Source organism: Sorex fumeus, unplaced genomic scaffold, assembly GCF_029834395.1.
Source record: "Sorex fumeus unplaced genomic scaffold, SorFum_2.1 ptg000008l, whole genome shotgun sequence".
NCBI lineage: Eukaryota > Metazoa > Chordata > Mammalia > Eulipotyphla > Soricidae > Sorex > Sorex fumeus.
In genome coordinates this window covers 38586621-38594620 of record NW_026606065.1, presented here as the reverse complement: position 1 = coordinate 38594620, position 8000 = coordinate 38586621, and positions in this window count along the sequence as shown.

Here is an 8000-nt window from a genome sequence, read left to right as displayed (position 1 = left end):
AAATGGCTTTTCCTGCAATATTCTTTTTACAGGGATTCATAATACCTCTTTGAATTAATATGAACTTTTATTTCATTTGGTCAATTATGCAAAGAGAGTAATAATAAAATTAACTATATTTATAATACAAAAATCAAAGGACAATTATTGCAAGACAATTAGCATTGCTTTGTTGCAGATCATTAATAAGTCTTAATACTCATGACATCTTGTAAACAACCTAGTAAAATCAACAGATTTTTACCATATCAAAACACTACAGAACATAAGCTGTTGTATTAATTAATATAAAAAGTACAGACCTGAATGATGCTAATGAGAGCAAAACCCTCAAATTTGGAACCCATTTTTTTAAATCTTTGACATTTTTTGTGCATGTAATTTTTTCAGAAGACTATTCAGTTACCAGTGGCATCTATGTTAAATTTCAAATTCATTAGGATGTTACAAATCAAATTAACAATAGATTGGCATTTCATAGTATTTGTTTTACATTAATCAATTGCTATTAGTTATTTCATATCCATACATTTAAGAAACTTATTTTTAATTTTGTAAGGAAATATCAATGTGAATCATAATAAAAAAAAAGTCAAAATCCAAAACAAACGTCATGGGGAAGTGATAATGAGATACTGAAGCTCATGGTGAAAAAGCAGATAATTAAAACAAATTAAATCATGTAAGTGTGTGTGTATATTTATTTTCAGTAATATTTTCAGTGTCATTATGATCTAATTGGCATGTAACACATGCATTTTAGATGCTTTGATGATGATTATTTATCTTACACATAAAAGCCATCACCTACTATAAATGAGAAGGAATAGGGAAAAAAATGTGTCCTTGTAATTAAAATTCTTGGTACTTACTCTCTTAAGTTCCAAAAATAATAAACAATAGTGTGATGTTAACTTTAGGCTTTGTGTGCAATATTATTCCCTAGCACTTATTTATCTTGTAACTGGAAATCTGTACTTTCATCACCCTTCACTCAATTTCCACGTTTTCTCTGACATTCTGATTTTGGCACAAACAGATGCTGTCTATTTTTTCCATAAGTTTAGGTGAGTGTGGTACGAAATACTTTTTAAAGATTGTATATATGGTAATGATATTGTATACTTTTGGGTATTTCTATAACATATTACCCTCAACATAAAATGGTAACATTCTTCTTTTGTCAGATGTTTGGATACTATTCCAATGCATATATATATCTGTTGCCTTATACATTCATCCATTCCTAGCATTAGGCTATTTCTATAATTTTACCTTTTGTAATGCTGCATTAAATATGGAGCTCATTTACCTCTTTAGTTTTGATACATCTATAAAGATAAAATTATATTTTATGGAAATTCTATTTTCAATTTCTCAGAAAATACTATATTATTTTCTTAATTGTTAATCCAGTTTACATTCTCACTATCAACACATAAATTCTCTTTTCTCCACATCCTAACCAAAATTTGTAGTTTTCTTGTTGCTAAGCACTATAACACATGTGGGATAATATCTCTTTAAATTTTTGATTTGCATTTTCTAGTAATTAGTATTATTGAGCATTTCTTCATGTACCTATTGATTATTTTTATATCTTCTTTGGAAAAAAATGTCTGTTTGGGTCTTTTTAAATTAAAAACCTTGTCCTTTGTTTTTTGTTCTTAAATTATGATTTCTCAAATATGTTTTAGGGGCTGAAGAAATTGTGTAGGAATTAAGCACTTATTTTGCATGTCTGAACATGGTTCCATACCTGGCACTGCCTAAGGTTCCTAAGTATACCCAGAGATGACTGCAGAACACAGAGCTGGAAGGAAGCACTGAGCACCAACAGTAGTGTCCTCTGTAGGGATTTACCCATACAGAACTACTGTAATCGGTCTTAGAACAATATTTAATTTTTAGAGGTAAATGATTATAGGATGACTATATAAAAGTACCAAAAAATGTCACTTTTGTAAGTTCTTGCTTTTGTTTTACACCCAGATGAATTGATATTTTTGAATACCTTTCCATAAAACACAATAATTTGGTTATAATTTTGAGGATTTAAATAATGCTATTTTTTCAACTTTCTTGGAAATGAATATTTTATAGGAAATATTACTAATATATTGCATTTTAAACTTATACAAAATTTAATTAATATTCAGTAAAATTTTTCTACTTAATAGTTGTTATTCTGAAGAGATTTTATTCTTTATTTTCAATAACAAAACACAATATCTAAAGAACAGAGCAACAGTATAGTGATTGGGCACTTGCCTTTTATGTGAACAACTTGGATTTGATTCCCAGCACCCCATATGTTTCCTGGAGCCCACCAATATAGATCCCTGACCTCAGTGCCAGAAAAAAAGCTGAGCACCCACAGGAGGGACTTCCCCCAAAAAAGAAAAGATAGCTTTAAAGTTACTGACCGTATTTCTGTCACTGCTATTTATATTCTTGTCATTTAAAATGCGTTTTCAATTTTTAAATCAAATTTTGGCTTTATATGTTATCTTTGTTTTTAATTCAGTCCTATTGTAGTTGTTTGCCTTTCATGACATATTTCTCATTTTTACATATGTTCTAATTTTCTTTTGTTGAGAAAACAAGAAACAGATGCCTTGGAGTAAGGCTTCTAAATTTATTTTCCCCAAAATTGACTTGCTCTAAACTTGAAATAGACTAAAGGTAAAGGTAAAGGCCCTCCCGTTGATCATTGATTTGCTCGAGCGGGCCCAGTAACGTCTCCATTGGAGACTTTGTTGTTACTGTGTTTGGCATATCGAATACGTCACGGGGAGCTTGCCAGGCTCTACCGTGATGGAATAGACTAATAATGAGTAATTTTATTGTAACATACATAATATTTTTTACTGCTTCCTTTTTGATTATTTTCAGGCACACTAATCGGCATCTACAGTGTTGCGTGAAATCCTCCTTGCTCCTCTGATGATTCAGTTTCTCACTGAATCTTTTTTAATGTTTTAAGATAAAAGACAAAGTAATATCAATAGCCTTGAAATAGCTTCTCATAGTGTCCTTCAGTAGTTATATAATTGCACAGGAAGTAAAAGGAAGCCTTTTTTCCTGATTTGTTTCTTGGTATAAAATGGTGATTAAAGATTTATAATTTAAAGCAGCATATAGTTCACCCCTTGTCCAAAGCAGTACATAAACCATTGCAATTTCCCTAGTTTAAAAGCTTCCATTATATTTTTTTTATCTTGGTCTTGTTAGAGTGGTTGAAAATTTAGACAAAATTGATCACTTAATCACTTAATCACTTAACTTCCCGTTAGTCGTTGATTTGCTCGAGCGGGCATCAGGAACGTCTCCATTTGTCCCTGTCGCGTGCTAGTGTAGCCCAATGGCATCTGTTCGCTCCGGGAACATGAAGAGCCTCAAACCGATCGTTCATGTTCTTGACGAAAAAGTCTGACCATCTAGTAGGTGGGTGGCCACGGGGTTTTTTGACATCCCGTGGAATCCAGTCAGTAACAGCTCTAGTCCAGCGGTCGTCTTTAAATCTCTTTACGTGACCAGCCCATCTGATTTTCGACACCTTGGCAAATGAGACAGTGTCCCTGATCCTTGATCGTTGACGAATGTCAGAACTCCGGATTCGTTCTCTCATTTGAGTGAAACGTGATATTCTAAGCATAGCTCTTTCTATTCTTCTTTGGGAGACCTGAATAGCGTTCTCATCTTGTTTGCGTAGGGCCCAGGTCTCTGAGGCATATGTTAATGCAGGAAGAACAGTGGAATCAAAGAGATGTGCCTGGAGCCGGAGGTTCTTCGTCCTCTTAGCTATTTCTTCGACGTTCTTGAAGGCGTTCCAAGCCGCTCTCTTCCTCCTGCGCAGCTCGGGTGCCAGGTCATTTGTCATGTTGACCTCTCGACCTAGGTACCCATAGCAGTTGCATTCGGAGATGGTCGTTCCATTGAGAGCGAATAGGGCGTCAGGAACAAGGCTGTTTCTCATAAACATTGTATTCGTAAGATTCAGCTGTAGTCCTACCTTTCTACAATCACAGTCAAAGTCGGCCAGCATTTGTGCCGCTTGGCTGATGTTTGGTGTTATTAAAACAGTGTCATCAGCAAAGCAGAGGTGGTGTAGTTGCCGACCATCTATCTTCACTCCCATTCCTTCCCATTCCAGACGTCGCATGATGTTCTCAAAGATGGCATTGAAGAGTTTCGGTGAAATGTTATCACCCTGCCGAACCCCTCTCTTGACGTCAACGATCACTTATTTGTAGAATGGTGAGATCCTGGTAGTGAATCCGCAATACAGCTCACGGAGGATCCTGATGTATTGGGCTTGAATGTCCTGATTGGCTAGGGCTTCAATGACCGCTTCCGTCTCAACAGAATCAAAGGCCTTCTTTAAATCAATGAACGTTAAACAGAGCGGCATCTTGAACTCCCGAGAAACCTCAATGAGCTTGGTTATCATGTGGATATGGCCGATGGTGCTGAATCCTTTGCGGAACCCGGCTTGCTCGCATGGTTGTCCTTCATCTAGTGTTCTGCCAATCCTATTTAGGATGACTCGAGTGAACAACTTGTAGATGACAGACAATAGGCAGATTGGGCGATAGTTGCCAATGTCATGGATGTCTCCCTTCTTGAACAGTAGTACGGTCCTGCTGGTTTTCCACTGGGACGGAACCTTGCATTCAGACAGGTAGCAAGTGAAGAGCCGAGCCAGTGTATTGATGAGTACTGAGGGCAAGTTCTTCAGGTGTTCAGTGCTGACCTTGTCTGGGCCGGGTGCTGTTTGTTTCTTTACCGACGAAATGGCGTGTTGGATTTCAGAAGGGAGAAAGTTGGGAACGACATATCCATCCTGTGGAATTTGGTATAATATAAAATTGATATAATATAAATTTGTTGGTACAAATATTTAGAATCACCTATAGTTGTATTATTTACAATTATACAAGATGGAGTTAGAGTTACGTAGGGATCTTACTGGGATCCGTTGTGGTGGGAAATGGGTACTGGTGGAGGGATGGGTATTTGATCATTGTATAATTGAAACCCAAGCACAAAATTTTTAAGTCTACAACTGTACCTCATGGTGTCTCACTAATAAAAATTTAAAAAAAAAGAATTTATGTAGAACTTGATACCATGCCTAAAACTGCATGAGTAGTTTAGACTTTAAATGGAAAACTAAGCACTCAAGTTCACATAATTTATCACTTTCCTCCAGATTTGGGTATATCTAGAATTCCACAAGAAAAGATTAGGTGCCATATTTCAGCACTAAAACAATCTTAGATCCTTTATCTTTTAGATGTTCAGTATCACTGACAAAGATAACTTCCCAAATCAGACGCTTATACCTTTAGTATACTAAGAAAAGCAAGTTGATAAGCACTGAGTTAAGAACAAGCTTGGATCCTGAGAGATAGTAGGTGAATATGGGTGTTGCATACAGCTTATAATAGTTTTATCCCCAGCACTCATATCCTCCTCCAAGCCTTACTATAAGTGACCCATAGCACAGAACCAAGAGTAAGTTCTGTATACCCTGGGTATAGCCCTGAAACTGACCCTTAAAAAAATAATTATCACAGTTTTGAGCTCAAAATTATGCAGATTTTCTACAAAATGTGCTCTTTTTTTTAAAAAAAAGGAATAAAATAATTTTAAGATGGAAAAGATCTTAACTCACACTTAGAGAGTTCAAAAATGAAGTTAGAGTAGGTGAAGCTTTAGAGAATCAGGTATTTTATTCAGAGGAAAGTTCTCTAATGTTGATAATTATTATGACTTTAAACCTTTTAAATGACGATTTTAAGCCTGGCAAGCTACCCATGACACATTCGATATGCCAAACACAGTAACAACAAGTCTCACAATGATGGAGACGTTACTGGGCCTGCTCTGGCAAATCAAAGAACAATGGCAAGAGAGTGCTACAGTGCTACCTTCATATATTGAAAAATTGGGTCAAAGGTATTCTATGAAGTGGCAGTTTATGATGTTCCCATTCAGTGTCATTACACTGTAGCAATGTAGCACTGTCCTCCCGTTGTTCAATTTGCTCGAGCAGGCAAGAGTAACGTCTCACAACAAATTGTGATATATGTTGTTACTGTTTTTGGCATATCACATACTTCACGGGGAGCTTGCCAGGCTTTGCCGTGTGGGAGAGATACTCTCAGTAGCTTGCTGGACTTTCTGAGAGGGGCAGAGGAATCAAACTCGGATTGGCTGCATGCAAGGCATATGCCCTACCCACTGTGCTATTACCCCAGCCCATTGCATGAAACAAAAATAAATCTTTTAACTTTTTTATTTTTAGATAGTAAGAGATAATAACATTTAACTTTATTAAAATAAATCATCTTGTAGAAGATTGTATAGTTTATTCACAGAGTTGGCTTACTCCCCTATTAAATAATGTATATCCTGATATAGTGGACCTATCATTTCCTCTGTTTGGAAAGACTTAAAATTTCCCCCAAAAATCTGTAGTCTGATAGGGAATCTATTAGTCTAAAAGTACTATAGAATAACACAGCCCGATAGTACAGTTCTATAGGATGACACTGCTTTGTCCTTTTAGCCTTGCCACAGAGAGCTTAGGTTTATTGGGCTACTTCCATCACAGTGTTCCCATTCCTCTGTGTTTATTTGTAGACTCTTTATTTGTGCTCTGTTAACTTGTAAATATTGTTTTTCTCTTCTCCTTAAGTCCTTCTCATAGCTAATTCAGAGCAATGTCCTTTTTTTGTATAGATACAGGAAGACAGTTAATGCTATGCTTTTGTAACAGGGTTAATTGACCCTGAATTATATTTACCACTGAGCATCTGTTCTCTCGGCTTACACCTCAGTTTCCTTTACTTCCTAGCACCCCCAAAACAGGATCCTGACAAGGGACTGGATGGGCCAGGGTAAGCTGTGAGCTACCCTGGCATAGAAATGGGCCTGGCCAAAGTCGCCATAATACATAACTATAAGTTAAGAGCATGGTCATGGACAACTTCTGTCATTCTTCAAAATGTAATAACTAGATTTGGACCCTGATGGGGTTAGAAATGATTAATGATTAATCTGGCCTGACCATTGTAGTCTGAATCTGTGGCAAGATGTACCCACAAGGTCCTACAAGCCTCAATGTATCTCTTACTGTGACCATACAAAATAAGTAATATTAGGAAGTAGAATTAAGTTGTTAATTAAGATGTCAATTAAGTTATTGGACTAAGGAAAGGAGAAAAACACCTTAAATTATAATTTGCTCCTGAGCAAAGGAAGGGCTTTCTTATGTTGATTTTGCTACTTGAAGGGGTATGGTGTCTATCCCCAATGTGGGAAAATTGGGGAGAGAGGAGAGAGAGACCAGGGCAGCAGGATGAAGTGGAGAGACTAGCAAGGTGGACAGAGGGAGAAGAATGTAGGGGAAGGTTTGTGGAGGGAACGAGAGACCAGGCTGTGAGGGGGAGCATGGAGAAATGAGCGGGAGAGACAGGAAGAGACAGAAATGAAGGGCAGAGTGAAACTAGAATGGGGGGCTTAGTGAGACTGGAACAGGCACTTGGGGAGAATAGAATAAACCACAAATGATCACTAATAAACCAGCTTGGCTCTTGTTTCCTCCTTTGTCTGCCCATGGCATTCGCCAACTGAGCAGGATATTGGCCCAAGACCACCGAACCCAGGCAGTGAGAGAGAACCGGGGGGCTTTCCCAAGCCACCCAGGAGTTTGCACATAGATTTGTGGTAGAGTCTTTTCCTTCTATTTGTCAACCCCAGATTGTAGCACTGAAAAATAAAATAGAAGAAGAAAGAGGAGGAGAAGGAGAAGGAGGAGGAAAAGAAGAACATGACAGAAAATGTTACAGAGCTCTTTTAGTCAGGAGCATCTGCAAAGAAACATAGGAAAATAGATAAAAGTAAACAACCTGGACTCAGGAAACCTGTACAATAACTCTATCTTCACTGCATTTGATTATATCTGCATTTGAGGATCAGTAGCTAATTCA